Genomic DNA, 27513 nt, shown 5'->3' with positions numbered 1-27513 from the left:
GCTGCAAGCGGGAAAACAACGAAGCAGTATTCACGCATGCGCTTATCCAAAATTATTTGAGCTATTCTTTGTGGTATTGAACCAACACACAATAACGCTTACAGCTGATACTATTGAAGTTTATAACTGGGAAATTCTTTTATGGACGCCTTGGGTACTGATTAATGACGAACGATGTGGTCCAGTGTTCAATCCATTCGAAAATCTACGAAGACTGAATCTACCTGTTCACCTGCATCTAATGTTTGCAAGGTACACACACAATGAGTTGGCCTACGGAATACAGCTGTACGCGCAGAGACAGTATAAAGGCGTAAAGTTGCTCAGTGTGTTGCCCACGACACACGTGAACACGGAACTATTGATCTCCGCCTGCAAGCGGTCTCTTGACGCGTTTGTTAGCTTTCAGGGCGCCGCTACGTGCCCGCATTTAGCGGAAAACATAAAAGGGCTTTTGAAGACCACAACTACCTAAATGTGCCTAGCTGGTAGGGGGAAAAAGATCAAACGGTTTCAGTTTCGGGACGAGGGGAGAACGTTTCTCTGCGTAACGGGACAATAGCAGCCGAAGACCTCTTAAAATGGTGTAGCACTTTTTCAGAACCGTGTGTTTATATTCTCCCTCTCGATTTGTACGTATCCTACTTTCATGTCAGCATTCGAGGAGTAATGAGTAAGTGGCCCATATCAGATTTAAGTGATTTGAATCAAGGCGTCACTTAAGATAGATCATACGGCTCCCATAATGAATCTTGTTCGGAATGGGGACAAAGTACTACAGGCGCTACACAGTGTTCAATTTTTCGCCTGCTATATATAAATTACTTTCCACCTAACACTTACTAAGAAGAAATAGGCCTCTCAGCTAGTGATGCAAGAATCGTAATGAAACCCAAGACAGCTACAACGGAACGAGCAGTAAATGAAATATTCAAAAATATTATTATCTGATACTCGGTGAACGGTCTACCACTTAGAAAACATTCAGTTGGTATTTTCGAAGGCGAGATATACCGTTATCAATAACAATACTGCATGGGGAAATGACATGTTTAAAACAGACTCTTCAGAATTCCTGGATGTACATAAAATTCCTGTATGTACATATTGATGAGAATTTGAATTGGAATACTAAAGATTTGCTCAAGTGCTGGAGTTTGCCAGATTAGCTCTACCTGTACTTGCAGATTTTTGTTATGAAATCAGAAAATTAGCTTACTTTGCATACCTCCATTCACTGAAGTCAAGTGGAATAATTTCCTGAGAAAATTCTACACAAACACATACAATATTCATAATACAGAAATGTGCTGTAAGTATAATATCTGGTGTACATAATCGAATTTCATATTGGCAGCTGCTTCAAAATTGAGAATAATAAAACAGCCTCACATTGCATTTAATCTAGTATTAAATCTCTTGTGAAGCATCAAGGACTATTCAAAAATAACAGTAGCACTTATAAATATAACACTTAGAACGAAAGTGAACTTCATTATTCACTTAACCTTACTCTTGCATAGAAAGTAGCAAAGTATGCAGCCGAAAAAATATTTGAGCACATCACTTGTGAGTAAATGGGCTGACAAATAAATAAACAAACTGAAATCAATTCTGCTTGCAACTCAACCTGCTACTAAGAAGATTTCTAAGTAGATTACATGTTTGTGATTAGTAGACATTTATCAACTTTTGTTGTGGGTTAAAATTAGAACAAAGAATTCTGTTATACAAGTGGACAATTTGTAGCCATGTTTTCACAAATAAACTGTATCTTATTTGTAGACCTGTTCATATGATCTACGCATGGTGAGTTATCTCGAATATCATTCACGAAAAGGACACTTGAAAAGATTAAAGGGTTTGTTGTCGTAATTCAGTACAAATTTTTCAACAAATGAAAAATATTTCACTTGTTATTGCCACTATTCTATTGCGGAGTCCTCAAAAACTGGTGTAAAGTTATTCGCCAATTCGTCTTGCATTACCTCTTCAAGGACTAAGTATCTAACACACGCAGAAATGCACATTAATATTAAAGAACTGTTGTTTTACAATATGTTGATCGTAATTTAAAAATCACCCCTAAACAGCTATTTCAAACAGTTTAACTGGTAAGCAGAAAGACCCAGTAATAGGGCCTGTCGGTGGAACATGTTGTTGAGAGAAATTCCGCCACTAAATCTAAATCAGGTAGGTAAGAAAGAATTTACTCAATGTGGATTGAGTAATTATTGTGCAGTAATGAAGGGTGCACACTATTTCGTCAACGACAGTTCATACTCATTTACCTCAGCGAGAGTATTTGAAAACAGTTCTCTCTGAGCTGACTCTTTTTGCTTCAGTCATAGTAAATTTCAGTGATTGGACTGTATATAGTGTCCTCCTTACGAATCTGAATAACAAACTAAAGGCGCTAAACATCATTAACTATCTTTTATTCGATCATTTTCACGCATATAAAGTGTAGTGTTTAACATTAAAATTCGCAAGTAAAGTCTGAACTTCACTCACTATAATCACAATTGGCTGCAGTTTCCTGGAAAAAAAATATCGGTACCATAGCGACATAAAAAGAGAATTCTTTGCTTTATATCTTGCATTTCTGTTATCTCTGTTTCCACGGATAGTATTTTTACTAATAGCATCTGGTTAAACGGGTATATTACTACTGTGAGAAAATGCTAAGGTAGCAATAGACTTGTTATGCTCCTCGACACATTTAAACAAAGTGACAGTGCCATCAAGCAATGCCGCATTGCCACATGAATTGAACCACCCCATTCTTGTAGCTCGCACCCGTTTGCTGAACATGGTAAACAGGCTCTTATTGTATTACCCTACTTCTCATAATGTAACATTCATAGATTTTTCATCAGCACTCATAGGACACCCCTAAGATATTCTTACAGGTCATGTATTACTTATCATCGTCATCTTGTTTTCATCTTTGTTATGTCCTTTGTGTCTCCATTTCTGGAGGTGCATCACTTTCTTCATAATGGTGTTCTCTGTGCTGGCGTCCAACACATCGTGCACGATCTGAAAAATCTTTCTCAGTCGTCTCCTCTTCACTCCACATATAGTTCTATATTTTTATAAGCCTCGTTCTTTCGTAATATGTCCAATCTAATTTCTTCCCCTTCGTTTCGTTAGTTGACTCACTACATCTTCATTTTTCACGTTATCCATCCAACTTATTTCTGTTTTCCATTCTTCGTTTCTTCCTCCTTGTTCATGCTTTAGCACCACAGAGGAGGAAACTCCATACAAAATACTTCATCAGTCTTTTCCTCAATAACGTTGTCCATACTGCTGCAGAAAAGTCTCGTTTTCTTATAAAACGCTTCTGACAATATAGCTATCATGGTTTTAATTTCTGTACTGTGTACGGTATGTACGCATGAAAGAGAGAGAGAGAGAGAGAGACTGGCTTTCTCGCACGCAGTGGGACTGAATTCGTGCTAACGTTGACCTTCAGAGCATCTCCACTCGTTCATATTTACCCCTGTTCTGAGGTAATCAATCAATGCCTGCCCTGCGCAAATCTAACAATGTCTTATATTACAAAAGCCCGCTTAGTACAGAGAAATGTCGTTTAATTTTCATGTACCAAGAACTGCGTTACCACCCATAGTTACTAAAAGCCGGCTGACCCATTTATATTCAGTGTCGACGCAAATGATTTCCGGCTTCCTATGAAGTCGGAAATGATAGCGGCCTCGTCACTACGGAGAAGTTTGAGGTCGACCTGGAACGCTCATTCTGAACCTACAAAGAGTATCTTTTGTCGCTGAGTTAATGCAGCGGTGGTAGCAGTTGGAGGTTCACTTTGCTTTAGACGATATTGCTGAAAGTTTTTCACACCGTGAAAGCGGCTAAGTAGGTTAGCTCCCAAGCGTATGACGATTTCGCTGAAAGAAACAAAAAGTTGGAGAGAACTAAAGGAGCATGTGTATTTGTGAAACACTCAGCATTTACAGCCTTTCTTAACTCGAAGGAAAAAAAAAACGACATAATGTAAATATAAGTATTCCAAGGTGGCATTGAAGACAAGAACTTCATCCTGTTTCCAGTAAGCCACTGTGGCTTCAGTAGTATCTTGACAGGTGTCGATAGGTAGTTTACCGATCACCCTTACCATGTGGCTTATCCTTAAATTGTTTGTAACTTAGTACGTTTTTAATGTCATCCAACATTCCAAGCCGTCTCCTTCTACTCCAAACACTCGTTCCTGCAATGACTATCCCATCCACATATCTGAGCACATACAGTAAAGTAGACCATGTTACGTAGGAACATCAGAAAGTAAGTTAAGCATATCGTTCCACGCTAAGACCGTTGCACAGAAGAGAGTACAGTTCCAGACCGTTGGCAGAAGAGAGTACAGTACAGTTCCAGGTTACTGCAGAGAGAGTTCTGCTGCGGTACCCGTCCAGATAGGCGTGCCTCGTAAGCCGCTGCTTTCCGGATGGGGAGAAATGCCGGCCCCGGATCGAATCCACCCGGGGGTTCAAATTGGTTCAAATGGCTCTGGGCACTATGGGACTTAACATCTTACGTCATCAGTCCCTTAGAACTTAGAACTACTTAAACCTAACTAACCTAAGGATATCACACACATCCATGCAGTATTCGAACCTGCGACCCTTAGCTGCCGCTCGGTTCCAGACTGAAGCGCCCAGAACCGCTCGGCCTTTTGGGCCGGCCCACCCGGGAGATTAAGGACGAGGATCGGTATGCCGGCCGACCTGGATGAGGCTTCCAGGCGCTTTCCCACATTCCACACACTGAATGTCGAGCTGGTACTGAAATTCCGCCTCAATTATATGATTCGCGAACGTTTATGAAACGTTCTCTCACTTTCACATGAATAACACTGTTCGCAGACCGTTGGGGTACACTATGCCGGCCGGGGTGGCCGAGCGGTTCTAGGCGCTACAGTCTGGAACCGCGCGACCGCTACGGTCCCAGCTTCGAATCCTGCCTCGGGCATGGGTGTGTGATGTCATAAGGTTAGTTAGGTTTACGTAGTTCTAAGCTCTAGGGGACTGATGATCTCAGAAGTTTAGTCCCATAGTGCTCAGAGCCATTTTACTCATACACTATAATAAATAAATAAATAAAATAAAAAAAGGACGCACCATGAAGGAATTATCCAACTGGGACGGAAATCTGTAGATGAGATTGAGACCTGGTGGTCAAGGAAGGCAGGATTCGTTTACGATTGTGGGCGGGGCCGTAATCAGTTACTATTGGTTAGCTTTTCTTTCAATCACACACAATTTATTTAAAATCGACAACAAATTAAAATAATGGCAATAATTTAAGATTTGTTTCACGTCTGAAGGCCTTAATGGCAATAAATTAAGAATTGCTGCAACTTACAATTACAGTTATTAAAACATAAAAGACAAGTGACCTAGGTCTCGCTGCAAAAATACAACTGCCAAATTAAAATTTTAAGACAAGTAACGAAACTCGCGGCTGAAGTCCTTAATGACAATAAATTAAGAATTGTTTCACGGTTGAAGGCCTTAATGGCAATAAATTAAGAATTGTTTAACTTGCTGCAACTTACAGACTACAGTTATTAAAATATTGAAAACGAATCCCCAAGGTCTTAAAGGTTACTGCTAAACTGCAACTGCCACATTAAAATTTTAAGACAAGTAGCGACAGTCACGGCTCAAGGCCTTTAACACCAGGAATGGCAGTTATTAAAAAAAAATTTAACAAACATATTGTCAAAATCAAGGCAATAGCAGAAGTTAATTTAAAAGACAGGCAGCTGATCACCAAACAGGTGAGACGAAATAATAATAAACTGGTAGCACAACAGTTTAAACTTGCTGTAACGCCGTGAATGGCAATTATATTAAAAAATTTAGAAACATACAATAAAACAGCAAATATAATAACAAGGTTAATTCAAAAGAACAAGCAACTGATCACTAAACAGGTGAGACAAATGATGGTAACTTGGTAATACAACAATAAAATAATAACACAATAGTAAAACACAAGGGCTAGTCACAGACGGTGCTCCAGGAATCGACCTCTGAGTAGATCAGGCCAAACACTTTCGTGAGCAATGAGAAAGGCAGCGAAGAGTTGCATTCACTTCACAAGATGGTAACTCAGACTAGTGGCAGTCTAACGAATGACTAATGATAATCTACTGAAGCTACCTAAGGTTCCAATTCAACGATGGAACAACACGCCAAAGCCGCAACCGGCGGTCAGCACTACGTCCTCAGAATGTTGCGTTTAGAGCGTCCGAAAGGAGGAAGGAACCACTACTACCAGAGTAGAAGAAACACCAACCGACCTAAATCAAGGTTACTGTCATAACTACATGCCTTACCGGACAGCAGCGGCAAGGCGAAGAAACGTACACTGCCGTTACATACACTAACCTCCAGGGGCGTTAGCGGCCACCAGGCAGGAAAATACCGCTGGTTGAATTCAACAAATAGTAACACACAGAATGCACCAGTTAGTAACAAGAAGTCGAGGAAAGCTAATTAGATCCGCCTTCCCCAAGCAATTCTCGATTCTCTACGTCTCGGCGACACTGCGAGCAGCAACACAAACCTAAGTCACTGGAGAGTCGCGAGATCTCACAATGGTGGAGGTTTCACTGCTAGGATTAAAATCCACTCAACTTAAAGCTTGTCAGATCCGGATGACCACTAGGTCGTGTACCCTCGCGACCGCAGCCTTCCCATCCAGACGACGTCACTGGCGCCAGTCAACACAAGAAGAAGACAAACAACCGCAAGCATGTCAACTAAACTATACAGTGTGGCCTCCAACAGAGGATGGAAACCTACAACATCACCAACGCAAGCCGCAGCATGGCTCAGGGATATCCTTGTACAGACAAACAAGTTATTACAGTTTCACCAAAATTGATGATTTATTGAGGAGAAAGAGCGTCACAAATTGAGCAAGTCAGTAACGCGTCTGACCACCTCTGCCCTTCATGTAAGCAGTTATATGGCTTGGCGTTGATTGATGGAGTTGCTGGAAGTCCTTCTGAAGCATGTCGTGCCAAATTCTGCCCAGTTGGCGCATTAGATCATCAAAACCCCGAGCTGGTTGGAGGGCCCTGTCCATGATGCTCCAGATGTTCTTTACTGGGAAGAGATCCGGCAATCTTGCTGGCCAACGTAGGGTTTGGCAAGCAGTAGAAACTGTCCTGTGTGCGCTTGAAGACAGGTATTAGAAACTCTCGCTCCCTATGGGACGGCATTATCTTGCTGAAATGTACACCCAGTATAGCTTTCTAGGGGCGTAAAATATCGTCGACGTACCGCTGTACTGTTGGCGTGCCTCAGATGACACATAAAGGGGTCCTGCTATGCAAAGAAATGGCACACCAGATCATCACTCCTGGTTATCGAGCGACAGTCAGGTTGGTATCTCTCCGGTGTCAGGGCGTCTCCAGACACTCTACGGTTGCAGGTTCGTATCCTGCCTCGGGCAGGGATGTGTGTGATGTGCGTAGCTTAATTAGGTTTAAGTAGTTCTAAGTCTAGGGAACTGATAACCTCAGATGTTAAGTCTCATAGTGCTCAGACCCATTTGAACCATGTTTTGAATCCTGAGTCGCTTCTGGCAAATGCCGGGATGGTTCCTTCGAAAGGGCACGGCCGACTTCCTTCGCCATCCTTCTCTAATCCGATGGGACCGATGACCTCGCTCTTTCGTCCCCTCCGCCGAATCAACCAAGTAACCAGAGGACAAACAGTGGCCTGGGAATAGTACTCGCAAGTACGAAGCGCAAAATGGTACTGCTTTACTGTACAATGGGCACAACTTTCCGGGTTCTCTGAGGCGTCTCTCGATGGTCGCGAACGTGGAATGATGTGAAGTATGTCTGTTTGGAAAACGTTCCGCATACAGTCTTGCAGCAGCTCTCCCATCGAAATTCGATTTGCCGTATGCAAGCACCAAGCCGGTCATTTCCGCAGCTGTGTTCTGTTACATGCCGTGCTGCTGTCAACAGCGTTACTGCACTGACAGAACACACAAAGTCTGCGCACAAAGGCTGTGTGGAGGAGTATAGCGCACGTGCAGAAGTTTAATTACGCTCACGTCGTCCATCCACAGTACACAGATGGCTAAAGGATTGCATACCTTCGGTATTCAGACAACAAAACGAATCTGAAAAAATCGTCGGAACCGTACGTTACCAGACTTCGATTCTCTACACCGCTCAAGCTGTGCGTTTCCAGTCACGAGTTCCTTCTTGAAAGCCGAACAGTTTGCCTTCTCGCACAATGTACTAAATGGTTTTCTTTTTTTTTTTTTTTTTTTTACGCCCTGTGCATACTCCAACTACCACTCCGTGTTTAATGTTTGTTTATACCCGTCATGCCGTCATAATAACATCGGAAACGTTTTCACATGAATCAGCTGAGTACAAATGAGAGCTCTGCCAATTCACCGCCCTTTTGAACCTTGTGTATACAATACTTAGACCATCTGTATAAGTACATATCGCTATCCCATGGCATTTGTCGCGTCAGTCTACGTGATGTAAAGAATTTATCGTTATGTCCTTTCTCAAAAGTGCATTTTCGGAGAACCATTTAACAGTTGTCTAAACAAAATTATTAATAATTCCTTCCTTTGGTTTCTCTCTAAACGGATTTATCGTAGTACTATTATCGAGTCCATCCGCCCGCATACACTGTGTGATCAAAAGTATCCGGACACCTGGCTGAAAATGGCTTACAAGTTCGTGGCGCCCTCCATCGGTAATTCTGGAATTCAATATGGTGTTGGCCCACCCTTGGCCTTGATGACAGCGTCCACTCTCGCAGGCATACGTTCAATCAGGTGCTGGAAGGTTTCTTGAGGAATGGCAAACCATTCTCCACTGAATGCTGCATTGAGGAGAGGTATCGATGTCGGCCGGTGAGGCCTGGTACGAAGTCGGCGTACCATAACAGCACAAAGTTGTTCTATAGAATTCAAGTCAGGACTCTGTGCAGGCCAGGCCAGTCCATTACAGGGATGCTATTGTCCTGTAACCACCCCGCGACAGGCCGTGCATTATGAACACGTACTCGATGGTGTTGAAAGATGCAGCGCCATCCCCGAATTGCTGTTCAACAGTGGGAAGCAAGAAGGTGCTTAAAACATCAGTGTAGGCCTGTGCTGTGATATTGCCACGCAAAACAACAAGGAGTGCAAGCCCCCTCCATGAAAAACACGACCACACCATAACGCCACTGCCTCGGAAGCTTACTGTTGGCACTACACACGCAGGCAGATGACGTTACCCGGGCATTCATCATCCCCACACTCTGCCATCGGATCGCTACTTTGTGTACCGCGATTCGCCACTGCACACAACGTTTTTCCACTGTCCAATCGTCCAATGTTTACGCTCCTTACACCAAGCGAGGCGTCGCTTGGCATTTACCGGCGTGATGTGTGACTTATGGGCAGCCGCTCGACTATGAAATCCAAGTTTTCTCACCTCCCGCCTAACGGTCATAGTAGTTGCAGTGGATCTTAATGCAGCTTGAAACTGTTGTGTGATGGTCTGAATAGATGTCTGCCTATTACATATTACGACCCTCTGCAACTGTCAGCTGTCTCTGTCAGTCAATAGACGAGGTCGGCCTGTACGCTTTTCTGCTGTATGTGTCCCTTCACGATTCCACATCACTATCACATCGGAAAGAGTGGACATAGGGATGTTTAGGAGTGTGGAAATCTCGCGTACAGACGTACGACACAAGTGACACCCAATCAAATGGTTCAAATGGCTCTGAGCACTACGGGGTTTAACTTCTGAGGTCATCAGTCCCCTAGAGCTTAGAACTACTTAAACCTAACTAACCTAAGGACACCACACACATCCATGCCCGAGGCAGGATTCGAGCCTGCGACCGTAGCGGTCGCGCGGTCCCAGACTGTAGCGCCTAGAACTGCTCGGCCACGCCGGCCGGCTCCCGACAACATTTTGTATGTGTTCTTTACAATTTACGTTGTTCCTAATAGTTATTCCTAGATATTTAGTTGAATTTACAGCCTTTAGATTTAACTGATTTATTGTGTAACTGAAGTTTAAAGGATTTCTTTTAACACTCATGTGGATAACCTCACATTTTTCATTATTTAGGGTCAGATGCTATTATTATTGATTACGATGCACTCTGTACAACAGACAGTTAGCGGCACTACACATCGCCTCGTACTCCTCAACTCCGTAACTTCGCAGTAGGCAGAATGCTGATTGGATGCCGGGACGTGGCGGAGTTAACGGATTCGCTTAAGACCAGCTTTGCACGCCGACTAGTTTGTGCCGGCGATGAAAGAGTCCGCGTATCACGCGTTTGTCATTAGCGGACGGGCTGTTTTGGAAGCCCGCATCAGTGTGCGCAGCTCCACCGTAATTATTGCGTGTGGCCCCGGGCGGGCGGCGGGCATCAGTTAAGCGGAGAACCGCGATTGCCGATTTCCAGTAATCGCGGCGTCATACCGAACCGCCTAGCCGAATCGCGTGCGGCAAATTGTCCTGCTACATCCATACAAATACTCCTCCCTCTGCAGCCAGCCTGGCGCACTACTATTTCCGTCGTTCGCACACGCTACAGCAGCAGTGAAGCTAAACTTGGTTCGGCGTACACATCTGCCACGTTCGCTCGAAGCAAGGAGAATTCCAGCCGATTTTATTCGTGGCTGCAACCTGCATTTCCGCATATCGAAGAAAACACCATTGCAATGGTGACAAGTTCCACACTGTGCCCCAATGCAGACTGTTAACACGTTCCTGGATATGTAACAGGCTCGAAGTCTTTATAAATAATAGAACCCAGTATGTTGTCGTCGACGGCGAGAGTTCGTCAGAGACAAGAGTATCGTCAGCGATGGGCTCGCCATTATTTTCTATACACACTGAGATTACAAAAGCCATGTACATATCTGCTAATACGGTGTCGAATATACTTCGCCCATCGTAGTCCAGCAGTTGGACGTAGCATGGACTCAACAAGTCGTTGGAAATCCTCTGAAGAAATACTGAGCTACCCTGCCTCTATAGCCGTCCATAATTGCGAAAGTGTTGTCGGTGCAGGATTTTGTACACGAACTTACCACTCGATTATGTTCCATAAATGTTCGATTCAATTCACGTCGGGCTATCTGGGTGACCAAATCATTCGCTAGATTGTTTTTCAAACCAAATGTGAACAATTGTGACCCGGTGACTACTACGGCCATATGTTTATGTGCGTATGTCTATCCCACGTCTTTTTAGTGATTGATTGAGGGGAATTATGAGACTAAACGTCAGTCCCCTCTCTTCTTTTGTCACCTCAGTGTACATAAAGAATCTGTCTGATAGGGTGGACAGCAATCTGCGGTTGTTTACTGATGATGCTTTGGTGTACGGGAAGGTGTCGTCGTTAAGTGCCTGTAGGAGACACAACATGACTTACGGCAAGTGCCGTTACCTGATTTCCGAGAAACTTCGCTCAGTGGAAGAGGAGCCAAAATAAGGGAACACGTGTATCGGCTTACCAGCAGATACTCGATCGTTTCTGAGAAAAGCGACGGTCAAAGTTTTCGGCGTAATTTAGACGCCTTACAGGTTGCAACAATCTCATCCTTTCAATTTTTCGCCCCGTGTTCGAAACTCGATTTTTTTTTTGTATTGATGGGACTTAACATCTGAGGTCATCCGCGCGACCGCTACCGTCGCAGGTTCGAATCCTGCCTCGGGCATCGATGTGTGTGATGTCCTTAGCTTAGTTAGGTTTAAGTAGTTCTAAGTTCTAGGGGACTGATGACCTCAGAAGTTAAGCCTCATAGTCGTCAGAGCCATCTGAGATCTTCAGTCCCCTAGACATAGAAGTACTTGAACCTAACCAACCTAAGGACATCACACACATCCATGCCCGAGGCAGGGTTCGAACCTGCGACCGTAGCAGCAGCGCAGTTCCGGGAAACCCGATTACTGTTATTATTTAGTTATTTATTCATGTCTCATCTATCTACCCCTGTCCGTGGAGAGTTACTACACGAATGTTTCTAATAAAGTTAGGGGATACAAGGGGGTTGTATCAAGTGGAACATTACAAATAGATTTGACAACAAGTTTCATACACCTATTATATGACATACGTGTTTATGGTATTTTCAGTGGCTACAATCTTTTTAAATTCTGATATTCTTATGTTTCAATCTTACATCAATTTTATATTAATTGTTATGTTTTATTCTTATATTTATTATACAGGATGATTTGTAGCATTCCTTTCGACGATACCCATTGTAGAAACGTTCGAAACATAGCAATTCCGAAGACCACGAGCACCCCACGAAGGTACGTTTGCCACAGTGACGTTTCTTCGTATGAATCTCATTCGGGGAAGAAACGTCGTTAACATTGCTGAAGACTTCACGCGTTGGCAGTAATTTTGCTGCAAACCACGCAGCCGTGAGCAAATTAATACAGAAATATCGCATTTTTTTGTCGCAGGGATACAACAGAGATGTTGCTCCGTAACCACTTTTTGTTTGATGCAGCACATAAGTTTTCTCGTCATTAGGATGGAATATATAAGAATATAAACATTTTGTCTGCATTGGTCAAAATTTGTATCTTTTTCTTCTGAATCGCTTTGGCATGAAATATATTCCAGATACAGGGTGAACCATTATTGAACTATATGAAATAAAATCGTCAAAACTTGTCAACGGTTTGCGTCAGGGCGTTCAGACTGCACGGTTGGCCGCGGGGCGTGATGAGAATTAGTATGGTCTGGTTTAGCGACGAAGCCCACTTTCATTTGGATGGGTTCGTTAGCAAGCAAAGGTGGCGTATTTGGGGGACTGAGAATCCGCATTTTGCGATCGAGAAGTCTCTTCACCCTCAATGGGTGACTGTGTGGTGTGCCGTGTCCAGCCGCGGAGTAATCGGTACGATATTTCTTGACGGCACAGTGCCTACCGAACGTTACGTGAAGGTTTTGGAAGATGATTTCATCCCCATTATCCACAATAACCCTGATTTCGACAAGATGTGGTTCATGCAATTCGGAGATCAACCCCATCGAAGCAGGAGAGTGTTTGATGTCCTGGAGGAGTACTCTGGGGATCGCATTCTGGCTCTGGGGTACCCAGACGCACTGGCATGGACCGCGATTGTTCGCCATATTCTCCAGGTCTGAACACATTCGACTCCTTTTTGTGAGGCTATATTAAAGACAAGGTGTACAGCAGCATCTCAAATGGTTGAAAAGGCTCTGAGCACTATGGGAATTAACTGCTGTGGTCATCAGTCCCCCGGAACTTAGAACTACTTAAACCTAACTAAATAAGGACATCCTGCCCGAGGCAGGATTCGAACCTGCGACCGTAGCCGTCACGCGGCTCCAGATTGTAGCGCCTAGAACAGCACGGCCACTCCGGCCGTCACATCAAATGCCCCAAAACTATTGCTGAGCCGAGAATAACCATTCAGGAGGTCATCGACAGCATCGATGTTCCGACACTTCAGCGGGTAATTCAGAATTTCGGTATTCGTCAGCGCCACATCATCGCCAAGGATGGAAGGCATATTTAACATGTCATAACCTAAAGCTAAATAACTGTAGTGAAGTTTACATGTTGAATAAAGTGTGTGCACGCCGTAGTTTGTATGTCTACATCTACGTGATTACTTTGCTATTCACAATAAAGTGCCTGGCAGAGCGTTCAATGAACCACCTTCGAACTGTCTCTCTACCGTTCCACTCTCGAACGGCACGCGGGAAAAACGACCACTTAAATTTTTCTGTGCGACCCCCTGATTTCTCGTATTTTATCGTGAAGATCATTTCTCCCTATGTAGGTGGGTGCCAACAGAATGTTTTCGCAATCGGAGGAGAAAGCTGGTGATTGAAATTTCATAAGAAGATCCCGTCGCAACGAAAACGACTTTTTTTTTCATGATTGCCACTCCAATTCACGTATCATGTCTGTGACATTATCTCCCCTATTTCGCGATAATACAAAACGAGCTGCCCTTCTTTGTACTTTTTCGATGTCATCCGTCAGTCCCACCTGATGCGGATCCCACACCGCACAGCAGAACTCCAGAATAGGGCGGACAAGTGTGGTGTAAGCAGTCTCTTTAGTAGATCTGTTGCACCTTCTAACAAGGGAACCTCCCCATCGCACCTCCCCCCCCCCCCCCCCCCCCGTCAGATTTAGTTATAAGTTGGCACAGTCGATAGGCCTTGAAAAACTGAATACAGATCAGTCGAGAAAACAGGAAGAAGTTGTGTGGAACTACGAAAAAATAAACAAAATATACAAACTGAGTAGTCCATGTGCAAGACAGCCAACATCAAGGCTAATGTGAGTTAAGGAGCGCCGTGGTCCCGTGGTTAGCGTGAGCAGGTAAGGAGCGAGAGCTTCTAGGTTCAAGTCTTCCCTCCAGTGAAATTTTAGTTTTTTATTTTTAGTTTATGTAACAAACTCTGATGTTTTCATCACTTTTTTGGGAGTGATTATCACAGCCACAAGAAAACCGAAATCGGGCAAGGTAGAAGAATCTTTTTACCCATTCGCCAAGTGTACAAGTTAGGTGGGTCAACAACATATTCCTGTCATGTGACGCACATGCCGTCACCAGTGTCGTATAGAATACATCAGACGCGTTTTCCTGTGGAGGAATCGGTTGACCTATGACCTTGCGATCAAATGTTTTCTGTTCCCATTGGAGAGGCGCGTCCTTTCGTCTACTAATCACACGGTTTACCGGTGCGGTCGCAAAACACAGACACTAAACTTATTACAGTGAACAGAGACGTCAATGAACGAACGGACAGATCATAACTTTGCGAAAATAAAGAAATTAAAACATTTCACTGGAAGGAAGTCTTGAACCAAGGACCTTTCGGTCCGCAGCTGCTCACGCTGACCACGGGACCACAGCGCTCCTGAGCTCCCGTTAGCCTTGGTGTTGCATATGTTACGCATGGACTACTCAGTTTGTATATTTTGCTTATTTTTTCATAGTTCCACACAACTTATTCCTGTTTTCTCGATTGATCTGTGTTCAGTTTTTCAAGGCTTGTCCAGTGTGCCAACTTATATCTAAATCTGAGGGGAGTGTGATGGGGAGGTTCTGCCAATGAATCGCAGTCTTTGATTTACTCTACCCACAATATTATCTATGCGATCGTTCCAATTTAGGTTATTTGTAATTCTAATCCCTAAGTATTTAGTTGAATTTACAGCCTTCATATTTGTGTGACTTATCGCGTAATCGAAATTTAACTGATTTCTTTTAGTACTCATGTGAATAACTTCACACTTTTCTTTATTCAGGGTCAATTGCCACTTTTCGCACCATACAGATATCTTATTTAAATCATTTTGCAAATCGTTTTCATCATCTGATCACTTTACAAGACGGTAAATAACAGCATCATCTGCAAACAATCGAAGACAATTACACAGGTTGTCTCCTATGTCGTTTATATAGATCAGGAATAATAGAGGGCCTATAACACTTCCTTGGGATCGTCGGATATTACTTCTGTTTAACTCGATGACTTTCCGCCAATTACTACGAACTGTGACCTTTCTGACATGAAATCACGAATCAATTCGCACAACTGAGGCGATACTCTGTAGGCACGCAGTTCGGTTAGAAGACGCTTGTGAGGAAAGGTGTCGAAAGCCTTCTGGAAATCTATAAATATGGAATCAATTAGACATCCCCTGTAGATAGCACTTATTACTTCATGAGTATAAAGAGCTACTTGTGTTTCACAAGAACGATATTTTCTGAAAGCGTGCTGAATATGTGTCAATAAATCGTTTTCTTCGAGGTACTTCATAATGTTCGAATACAGTATATGTTCCAAAACCCTACTGCAAATCGACATTACTGATATAGGCCTGTAATTCAGCGGATTACTCCTACTTCACTTTTTGGGTATTGGTGTGACCTGAGCAATTTTCCAGTCTTTAGCTGCGGATCTTTCTTTGAGCGAGTGGTTACATACAATTGCTAAATATGGAGCTGTTTTATCAGCATACTCTGAGAGGAAGTAATTTACGTTTTTTCATATAGTTCAGTAATTGTAATCCTGTACCATCCCTTCTCTAATAGAATAAATTTGCAGTTGTGTTCAAAAATGGCTCTGAACACTATGGACTTAACATCTGCGGTCATCAGCCCCCTAGAACTTAGAACTACTTAAACCTAACTAACCTAAGGACATTAAACACATCAATGTCCGAGGCAGGATTCGAACCTGCGTCCGTAGCGGTCACGTGGTGCCAGACGGAAGCGCCTAGAACCGCACGGCCACACCGGCCGGCTGCTGTTGTGTACTTTGCATCAGTTAGTTTTCGTCTTAAGCCCTTCACAGGTTCGTTGAAGGTCATGTGATTCCGACAATCGGTCATTTCGCCTTGTCAGTACTCACAACATCGTGTACTAACAATAAGTTACGACTAACCTTACACGCCTACACGCCCCAGTAAGAGAGAACGAATCGACAAGTATGAAGCGATCGCAGCGCCACAGTTCTCCGACTCGTCCTACCCGCGTCATTGAAGCGGGAACCGAGGAAGCCCAACAGCACCGATGTAAACAGCGGCGCCTTGCTTTCTGTCGTATGCAACCCGCAACATTAGACTCGTATTCCCTCCGTTTCTGATCTCTGCCCACCAGCCACGGCAATAACACTGAACATGAATAGCCACTAATTCTCTGTGCTGGCGGTTCTACCAGACACGCAGAATTGCAACTCTGTGTTCTAGGAGCTTCACTATTTTCGTCGGGCGGCGTATATCAAGAAGCATTGTGAAGCACCCTTTTGTTCCGAACACCCGGAAAAGACTGGAGACTAGGAATCTACTCTGTAGGAATCAGCATGGGTTTCGAAAAAGACGGTCGTGTGAAACCCAGCTCGCGCTGTTCGTCCACGAGGTGGCGCAGTGGTTAGCGCACTGGACTCGCATTCGGGAGGACGACGGTTCAATCCCGTCTCCGGCCATCCTGATTTAGGTTTTGCCGTGATTTCCCTAAATCGTTTCAGGCAAATGTCGGGATGGTTCCTTTGAAAGGGCACGGCCGATTTCCTTCCCAATCCTTCCCTAACCCGAGCTTGCGCTCCGTCTCTAATGACCTCGTTGTCGACGGGACGTTAAACATTAACCACCACCACCAGCTATTCGTCCACGAGACTCAGGGGGCAATAGACACGGATTCCCAGGTGGATGCCGTGTTTCTTGACTTCCGCAAGGCGGTCGATACAGTTCCCCACAGTCGTTTAATGAACAAAGTAAGAGGATATGGACTATCAGACCAATTGTGTGATTGGAACGAAGAGTTGCTAGATAACAGAACGCAGCATGTCATTCTCAATGGAGAGAAGTCTTCCGAAGTAAGAGTGATTTCAGGTGTGCCGCAGGGGAGTGTCATAGGACTTTCTATTCACAATATACATAAATGAACTTGTAGATGACATCGGAAGTTCACTGAGGCTTTTTGCAGATGATGCTGTGGTGTATCGAGAGGTTGTAACAATGGAAAATTGTACTGAAATACAGGAGGATCTGCAGCGAATTGACGCATGGTGCAGGGAATGGCAATTGAATCTCAATTTAGACAAGTGTAATGTGATGCGATTACATAGAAAGATAGGTCCCTTATCATTTAGCTACAAAATAGCAGGTCAGCAACTGGAAGTAGTTAATTCCATAAATTATATGGGATTAGGCATTAGGAGTAATATAAAATGGAATGATCATATAAAGTTGATCGTCGGTAAAGCAGATGCCAGACTGAGATTCATTGGATGAATCCTAAGGAAATGCAGTCCGAAAACAAAGAAAGTAGCTTACAGTACGCTTGTTCGCCCACTGCTTGAATACTGCTCAGCAGTGTGGGATCCGTACCGGATAGGGTTGATAGAAGAGATACATAAGATCCAACGGATAGCAGCCCACTTCGTTACAGGATCATTTAGTAATCGCGAAAGCGCTACGGAGATGATAGATAAACTCCAGTGGAAGACTCTGCAGGAGAGACGCTCAATAGCTCGGTACGGGCTTTTGTTGAAGTTTCGAGAACATACCTTCACTGAAGAGTCAAGCAGTATATTGCTCCCTCCTACCTCTATCTCGCGAAGAGACCATGAGGATAAAATCAGAGAGATTAGAGCCCACACAGAGGCAGACCGACAATCCTTCTTTCCACGAACAATACGAGACTGGAACAGAAGGGAGAACCGACAGAGGTACTCAAGGTACCCTCCGCCACACGCCCTCAGGTGGCTTGCAGAGTATGGACGTAGATGTAGATGTAGAAAAGTGTGTGACTCGTGGAGCATCCTGTACTTGGGTACACGTGCAGCCGAGTCGGGGGGTGGTGCCGCCCCTGTTCTGGAAGCGTGAATGGACAGGGGTGGTCCGGCCGACAGCCGCAGGCCCCCTTAAACCCGTTGTTCATTACTAATTACATATCAGCGGGGCTGCGTGCAGCGGAAGACGGCCAGAGGAGACAACGGAGAGCAGGGGGGGACTTGCAGACCCCAGAGCGGAGCTAATAAATCTGCAATTACTCCGGTTTCTGGGCTAGCGGCGGAGACGCTTATTGGGCATCGGCCCTACGCCGCTAGTTGGCTGCTCTAGAGAGTGCAGAGGTAGGCAGACCTGGCTTAATTAAATCCTTGCCGCTCTTCTGGAGTGGTCTCCCCCCTCTTCCCACCACCTCCCCCCCCCCCCTCCTGTGCCACCGCCCACTCAGCGCGCCCCCGCCTCGCAAAAACGACTTGGCGCTTCCTTTTTAAGAAAGGCTTTTGTTTGACTTGCTCATTCATTTCTCAGACATTAAAATTGCGTTAGAGTTTCGCTGCCGCCGCTCCTCCGTGTGGGAATCTTCAACCTCCCCGCTGCCTCGCGTCGCTAATTTGCTCCGCGACTGTTTGGCAGCAGAAAGTGGGAGGAAGTGTTTTCGTGCGCAGTTGGCACGGTTTTGTTGCCAGTAAGCCACACACGTATCGCGGCGTCGTATAAACACGTATATTCTATGTCAGTAATTGCAAGACCATTAAAAAAGTATGCTCATGGTCAACTGAATTGGGGGCACCTACCTGATACCTCATCGCCTGATGATACCACGTGCAGAGCCATATGTAGGGGGTCTATAGGTCTGTAGGGTGGAATTATGGTGCGGGCCTTACCAAGGGATATTGAGTGATAACTAACTCAAAAAAAGTAGCATTTTAGAGGAATTTTCTAATTAAAAGCATATAACACAGCATTTAAGGTTTACTATAGAACTGTATAGATTTTTACTACACGATTTATGGTTTAATGAATGACGAGAAAAAAATTCAAAGAATTTAAATCAATAAAAGATGAAAGCGATTTATTAACATTGCCATGAGCAACTATAGTTTTCTAAAAAAAAAGTTTGAGATTTATGTCCATGGAAAAATAACGTATTGCAACTATAAGCAAACGTATTTGTTTGGCAAATGAAAGATTCGTCTAATCTTTTATTCTATTTAAAGAAAAATGTTGAAATTAGTCTTATGCGATGCCTGAACCCGCCACCGTCACCTCAGCAACGTCAGCAAAACGCTTTCCTTCTTTCCTTTCATGTCTCCTTTCATTCTCGGAATCAGAAAAAAGTCGCACGAGGCAGGGTCGGGTGAGTATGGGGGATGAGGAACAGGAGACCGCTTCCGCCGCAGTCTGTGACGCAATCTTTTCAAAAATTCCAAGTACACTAATGGCCATTAAAATTGCTACGCCAAGAAGAAATGCAGATGATAAACGGATATTCATTGGACAAATATATTGCACTAGAACTGACATATGATTACATTTACACGCAATTTGGGTGCATAGATCCTGAGAAATCAGGATCAGCGCTGCTGCTACGGTCGCAGGTTCGAATCCTGCCTCGGGCATGGATGTGTGCGATGCCCTTAGGTTAGTCACGTTTAAGTAGTTATAAGTCTAGGGGACTCAGATGTTAAGTCCCATAGTGCTTAGAGCCATTTGAACCACGCTCGAACCTTAATCGATTGGCTATCTGAGCACGCTTCCCGTTCAACCCAACTTGACGTACTCTGCTACTTGCTACACCTGGTCGATGGTGGTGTCCAGATACGCTGTCATCCAGGCGATTAGCTGCTCCAAACAAGCATCGCGCCTGGATGCATGAGTGTCGTCGCAGTATTATGGTATGGAGGACATGCGGCTGGGCTACCACTGGACCTGTTGCAGTAATCGAAGGCATCGTGACCTGTGGGCTATGTAACAATTATTGTGGACCACTGCATCCCCTGCTGGTTGATATCTTCCCGGACGGCGATGGTATCTTGGAGTAGGTTAACTGTTGGAGTCGGAAAGCCAGAATCGTGCTTACAGTGCTTGAGAAGCGTGACAGTGAGCTGAAGTTCTTCTCTTGCTCACGAAAACACATATGGGTCGATAATAGGCGCCAACAAACCACCGCCTGGTAATTCACGGGAAATCCGTGATCTTTGGGTGGATAGTCGTTGCCGCGTACTTCTGGAAATCTACTATCGAATGGCCGAACACATGTCATGCGGTTTCGCTGTTGTATTGCGTTCCGGAGGTCGAGCAACACGCTATTAAGCTGGTAGACAGTATGTTTTGGCTCATAATTGTGAATAATACACGCTATTAAGCTGGTAGACAGTATGTTTTGGCTCATAATTGTGAATAATACACTACTGGCCTGTAAAATTGCTACACTAAGAAGAAATGCAGATGATAAACGGATATTCATTGGACAAATATATTATACTAGAACTGACATATGATTACATTTTCACGCAATTTGGGTGCGTAGACCCTGAGAAATCAGTACCCAGAACCACCACCTCTGGCCGTAATACGACCTTGATACGCCTGGGCATAGAGTCAGACAGAGCTTTGATGGCGTGTACAGGTACAGCTGCCCATGCAGCTTCAACACGATACCACAGTTCATCAAGAGCAGTGGCTGGCGTATTGTGACTTGCCAGTTGTTCGGCCACCATTGACCAGACGTTTTCAATTGGTGAGAGATCTGGAGAACGTTCTGGCCAGGGCAGCAGTCAAACATTTTCTGTATCCAGAAGGGCCCGTACAGGACCTGCAACATGCGGTCGTTCATTATCCTGCTGAAATGTAGGGTTTCGCAGGGATCGAATGAAGGGTAGAGCCACGGGTCGTAACACATCTGAAATGTAACGTCCACTATTCAAAGTGGCGTCAGTGCGAACAAGAGGCGACCGAGACGTGTAACCAATGGCACCCCATACTATCACGCCGGGTGATACGCCAGTATCGCGATGACGAATACACGCTTCCCATGTGCGTTCACCGCGATGTCGCCAAACACGGATGCTACCATCATGATGCTGTAAACAGAACGTGGATGCATCCGAAAAAATTACGTTTTGCCATTCGTGCACCCAGGTTCGTCGTGGAATACACCATCGCAGGCGCTCTTGACTGTGATGCAGCGTCAACGGTAACCGCAGCCATGGTCTCCGAGTTGATAGTCCATGCTGCTGCAAACGTCGTGGAACTGTTCGTGGAGATGGTCGATGTCTTGCAAACGTCCCCATCTGTTGGCTCAGGGATCGAGACGTGGCTGTACGATCCGTTACAGCCATGCGGAAAAGTTGCCTGTCATCACGACTGCTAGTGATACGAGGCTGTTGGGATCCAGCACGGGTTCCGTATTACCCTCCTGAACCCACCGATTCCATATTCTGCCAACAGTCATTGGATCTCGACCAACGCGAGCAGCAATGTCGCGAAGCGATAAACCGCAATTGCGATAGGCTACAATCCTACCTTTATCAAAGTCGGAAACCTGATGGATATGCATTTCTCCTCCTTACACGAGGCGTCACAACAACGTTTCACCAGGCAACGTCGGTCAACTGCTGTTTGTGTATGAGAAATCGGTTGGAAACGTTCCTGATGTCAGCACGCTGTAGGTGTCGCCACCAGCGCCAACCTTGTGCGAATGTTCTAAAAAGCTAATCATTTGCATATCACAGCATCTTCTTCCTGTCGGTTAAATTTCGCGTCTGTAGCACGTAATCTTCGTGGTGTAGCAATTTTAATGGCGAGTAGTGTAAAAAGCCTGATTAACTGTCTGATGCTGCAGAACGCACTCTGAATGGACGATTCCTCGCACATTAAAAAAAAAAAAATCAGCATTGTTTTGATATCTGATTTGACCTACCGAGCTTTCTTGGGATGTTGCGAATCTGTAGTTTACCAGTGGCATGATTGTTGCCTAGATTCAGGGTCGTAGGCATAGCATCACGTTTCCGTCCCCTGTGATAATTTCTGAAACGTACGCTACCTAGTTTTTGTTCAGCAGTCAGCAGTCGTGGCAAGAATTTGGCAACCACCCTTTTCATTCCCAAATCTTCTGTCACAATTCGCTGCACTAAAATAAAAGTCAGATCCGACAACTCCGCGCTTTATTCAGTGGTCTGTCATCAATCATTGTTGATGATTACACGGGTGTTTTCAGAATTTTCATGTGTTCGAGCCTTGGAAGCACGAGCAGGGGGAGGTTTGTCATCAATTGACAGTTCGCCATTTTTGGAACTTGCGTTTTCCCCATAGCATCGTCCTTGTACGCCGTTTTTAACATTTGAAGAGTTTTTGTTCCACTTTTTCAGAGGAAAAAGCAGAATTTCAGCACTGCACGTTTTTCACCAAAAATCTGCTGTTGCAAAAACGACAATTATACAAAACACCTGTCACCACAAACTCTGCCGAAACAAGTCCTGACGTCCTTCGGTGACAGCACTCGGTTTGCTGACTCTGGAATGTTCGTTCGCCCTATGTGCTCCTAGCGACAAAACGCGTTTCTTGTGGGTGCCCCCCTCATACTTTATTCAACTGAAATAACTTACCAAATAAGCGGCCAGAAATGAAAGCGTTCAATAATCTTACTGGTTTGCTCCTTCAGTTCATACGGTTGAAACTCTCTAATTTATTTTTTGTTTATTTATTTATTTAACCTGGAAAAATTGTTCAAATGGCTCCAAGCACTATGGGACTTAACATCTGAGGTCATCAGTACCCTAGACTTAGAACTACTCAAACCTAACTAACCTAAGGACATTACACACATCCATGCCCGAGGCAGGATTCTAACCCGCGACCGTAGCAGCAGCGCGGTGGTCTAGCGGTTCAGGCGCTCAGTCCGGAACCGCGCGACTGCTACGTCGCAGGTTCGAATCCTGCCTCGGGCATGGATGTGAGCGATGCCCTTAGGTTAGTTAGGTTTAAGTAGTTCTAAGTCTAGGGGACTGATGACCACAGATGTTAATCATAATAGTGCTCAGAGCCATTTTGAAAGAGAGAAGATTTTAGATAGGAGTTCTAGTAGCAGGGAGTAAGAGGGAGACTGATGGTGAAGGGAGGAGAAGAACAGAGACATGATGAAACCTAATTAAGAAAATATAAAGGAAAAGAAGGTTGCGTGTCTAATAGAGACAGATGAAGAGGAAGAAGCGAAAGGAGAAAGATAGGAGAGACTAGCTTTGCTATTTGACAGAAGGGAGGATTGACCTTGTACATTAATTTCGTGGAAAAAGTTATGAGGATGACAGTAGGATATGCTTCAACTTCTTCTTATAAGCAGCAGGGGACTGAATTTTGCGCAAGGTAAAGGACAGTTTGTTCTATAGCCGGACAGCGGCAACTGAGAAGGAGTTTGCAAAAGTTTTTGTTTTGTGAGTGGGCACAGTTAGGATACCAGATAAGAGTGACCTCGTGTTTTGATTATGATGACATGAAAGGTGTTTAATCTCTGAAGCAAGGTACTGGGGTGCTTGCGCGACGAGGAGTCGGTGAAGTAGACATAGAGTGTGGTAGTCACGCAGTTTGTCCGGCCGCAGCCACCCTGCCGGGGAGTATGAAGCACTAACGTGATCAGATCGGTGAATGTTGCAGGTTTAACGCACACAGGCATTCATGGTTAGTTTTAATCGTTTTTTTTTTTTTTTCACTACTCAAGGAAAGCGTTTCTGAAGAAGTCTAGATTTAAGGGTCAGGAAGTCATTTCTGAAAGTATTTGTATGGAGTGTAGCCATGTATGGAAGTGAAACATGGACGATAAATAGTTTGGACAAGAAGAGAATAGAAGCTTTCGAAATGTGGTGCTACAGAAGAATGCTGAAGATTAGATGGGTAGATCACATAACTAATGAGGAGGTATTGAATAGGATTGGGGAGAAGAGAAGTTTGTGGCACAACTTGACCAGAAGAAGGGATCGGTTGGTAGGACATGTTCTAAGGCATCAAGGGATCACCAATTTAGTATTGGAGGGCAGCGTAGAGGGTAAAAACCGTAGAGGGAGACCAAGAGATGACTACACTAAGCAGATTCAGAAGGATGTAGGTTGCAGTGGGTTCTGGGAGATGAAGAAGCTTGCACAGGATAGAGTAGCATGGAGAGCTGCATCAAACCAGTCTCAGGACTGAAGACGACAACAACAACAACAACAACAACATGCCTTGTTGAATTACATCACAATAGTGGAGGTTCGGTAGAACGAGTGCTTGCACGAGCTGGCGTTTCACGTCCTGTGGAAATACTCTCGAAAGGTGTTCCATTGGGTTGAGTTCGGGATTCTGGGCAGGCCAGCCTGTTTCAGGAATGTTACTGTCCACAAACCTTTGCCTCACAGATTCTGCTTCGTGACAGCGTGCATTGTCACGCTGATACAAACAATCATCGTCTCCTTAAATTTCTCTCTGCAGTGCCCAGTACTCAGTGTTATAAAACGTATTGATGTCCTTCCGCATTTGGCGTTTCGTTAATCGCAATTAGGCGACTACACCCTAATAACGTAAAAGCACCCCGTCCGTAATTCACCGTTGGCGTAGCGCAAAACAAGATCGTGGGTAACGATTTCCAGGCATTCGCCGAACCCAAATTCTCCCATCAGACTGACACAGAGTATAGCGCCTTTCCACTTGACAACCACATCACCAACAGTCCACTTGGGTAGCTTTAGATGGAGTGAAAAGTCTCTTGATGGATTTGTTACTCAGGTGTCGTCCAGCGGCTAGTTCACGTTCGAAGCTACTGATCTCACCTGTCTGATCCATTCTGCTGTCACTGTTTCTGTACTAACCACACGAAACTCCCAGCCTCGTTTTACACTGTAACCACCTCTCGTAATATCTATTGCCCAATTCCGTATTTCATCGGCGTATCGGGATATTTTTGATCAGAGAGTGTAATGTTCTAGAGTGAATCGAACTCCACCGACAGAATTTCAGCGTTGTTCAGGGACATTTTCTCAGTGTACAAGGGAAACGTGGCCTTCCTGTTCCTAGTTACAGGGAAATTGTATTTTCAGTGATTTCTTACCCTCGTTTACCTTTTCGTCTGTATTTCACTGAAAATATCCGCACAACAGTGTAACTACCTTCGGTATGCACTGTTAAGTCTTGTATGGAAACGAACTTGTTCCGTCAACTCACAGTATTTGCTGTGTTAAAATCTGTAATGCCCGTTGTACTTTTCACCCTCAAGATTGCTTTCAGTACTGCTCGGTTCTATGTCGGGTTTCTTTATCTGGCAATGTTAGTTGTACATTACCAATGATAAGCAGTTTCATGGATAGGTTTACTGATAAAGAATTGGCCGATATACACGAAACATATGGGTTAAAATGAATAAATTGGAAGAACGCCCGCAAAGTAGATCTTATGACGTACTGTCAAGCCGGAATTAAGGGATCACTTTTTCGAATCTCCGTTTCCCATTGCGATGCACGAGTTTCAAATTTGGCTCAAAGGTGTTTACAGTTGACCTGTTTTTCGCCGATGAAGAAACGCGTCGAAATTACATCGATTAAGAGGTTTCCGCTAACCGGTCGAAAACTTTTTGCACAATTGGGATTACATTTCGAACCTTTTACGTCCTCATGAATATGTTTGTCATTTTTTCACGTTTTAGTTTGGAAAAAACAAGCGAAATGACAAATGAAGCAGACGCGAGACAAGCCCGCGCTATCAGATTGTTTACTGTAAACGAATCATGTTACGAAGAAAAATCTAGTTGAGAGTAGTGATTCAGTTGATATTGATGTCCTCTATGTTACTGTCCGAAACTAACAAGATTCCTATTCTGTCGGTAACTTTTATTACATCGGTCGCATCTGAACGCCACAAACGCACAGAATGTTCTAGAAGGTCAGCAGAACCGCAGCTTTGCTTGTGAGACGCTGTGCCTGTCTCTGGCAAGGGTATCAATAGCGCTACCGTTACAAGTTTTAGCAGCGATGCGGCACCAGAGTGGTTTAAATGTGCTTGTTAGACGCCTGCTGACAGAGGGTGTACGCTTCAAAGGGCCTTCGTTAATCGTTGGTGCCGCGCGCAGATAATTACTTGAATAGCGTCTAATTTCCTCGTCTGGTGTTGTCTCCCCTCTAGCAAAGTTTCTGCTTTTTGTCTGCTCTTCACTATAAGCCACGACAACGTAAACTTCTGTAGGTTCCCCACATGTCGCCTCTGCAGTTCTCGATCCTCTCAATACCCTCCCCTCCCATCCTCCCTCCTGCAGAAAAATACAAGTTTAGACCACTATCTATCATTAATTTCAAGGTCAGGTCAATATTTAGATAAAGGAAAAGCAATATCAACCCACAAGTTTGACACACAGAAGTTATCTACGAAAAATGATTTCAAAATGCTTTTCTAAAAACGCGTACCTATATGTTGGGAACAACTTCAAGACGACATTAAACAGAGTACAAAACAAAATACTACTCTTAAAAAGAAGCGGAAATATTCTTGGTGGCATGATGATTGTGATGACTTATTGTAAATAATAACTGTTTGTATGTTCTGCTACCAGTCAAATTTATTTATTTTATGTTTAATTTAAATTGTTACAACGCGTTTCAAGCCAGTTTTGGCCATCATCTGGCCTTTAAGTACACAGAAAAATCCTACTTAAGGATAGTGTCTTTATCTAAATTAATATAGGACTGTTTTGTTCACTGTTCACTGCTTGTGTGGCTATTGGGATATTTGGGGAAAGGGGGGAGGGGGGGGGGGGGGTAACAGCACTGGGTGGCTGTAAATCGATGTCCGCTGGCGTCTTCTGGAGGCTTGGAGATATGCCTCGTTGTTTGTCGTGATTGACACTGTAGTGTTCGTGGCCGAAGTGAACAACACACTATGACTTATACGCCCATGTAGCCAAGAACAATGAAACCTTATTGACTCTTACAAACTTATAGAGGTAGTGCAACTGAAGCACCCACTGCTACAAATTAAGAAACCAGGTTCGTAATTTGTACCACGTGCAGATCTTTGGAAAATTAAGTGCAGCGTGTGTTTGTGTGTGTGTGTGTGTGTGTGTGTGTGTGTGTGTGTGTGTGTGTGTGTGTGTCAATGATTCTCCATTCTTTGAATATTCGATGGAATTAAGTGGTACATTATATGAGACATGCTTCAACAGCAACC

The 27513-nt window shown here is 44.2% G+C and overlaps 1 protein-coding gene and 1 non-coding gene across 3 annotated transcripts in view; both read left to right on the top strand.

Annotated features, from left to right (window-relative positions):
* Nucleotides 1-27513, top strand: part of LOC126272036 (guanine nucleotide-binding protein G(o) subunit alpha) — a 929986-nt gene that overhangs the window by 781907 nt on the left and 120566 nt on the right. The window lies entirely within an intron of this gene.
* Nucleotides 16949-17024, top strand: Trnaa-cgc (transfer RNA alanine (anticodon CGC)). Its single transcript has one exon. It is a non-coding gene; the product is annotated as a tRNA-Ala (tRNA).

This window comes from Schistocerca gregaria, chromosome 5 (assembly GCF_023897955.1).
Source record: "Schistocerca gregaria isolate iqSchGreg1 chromosome 5, iqSchGreg1.2, whole genome shotgun sequence".
Lineage (NCBI taxonomy): Eukaryota > Metazoa > Arthropoda > Insecta > Orthoptera > Acrididae > Schistocerca > Schistocerca gregaria.
Note: the sequence above shows the minus strand (reverse complement) of the source record. Positions and strands in the feature narration are given on the sequence as shown.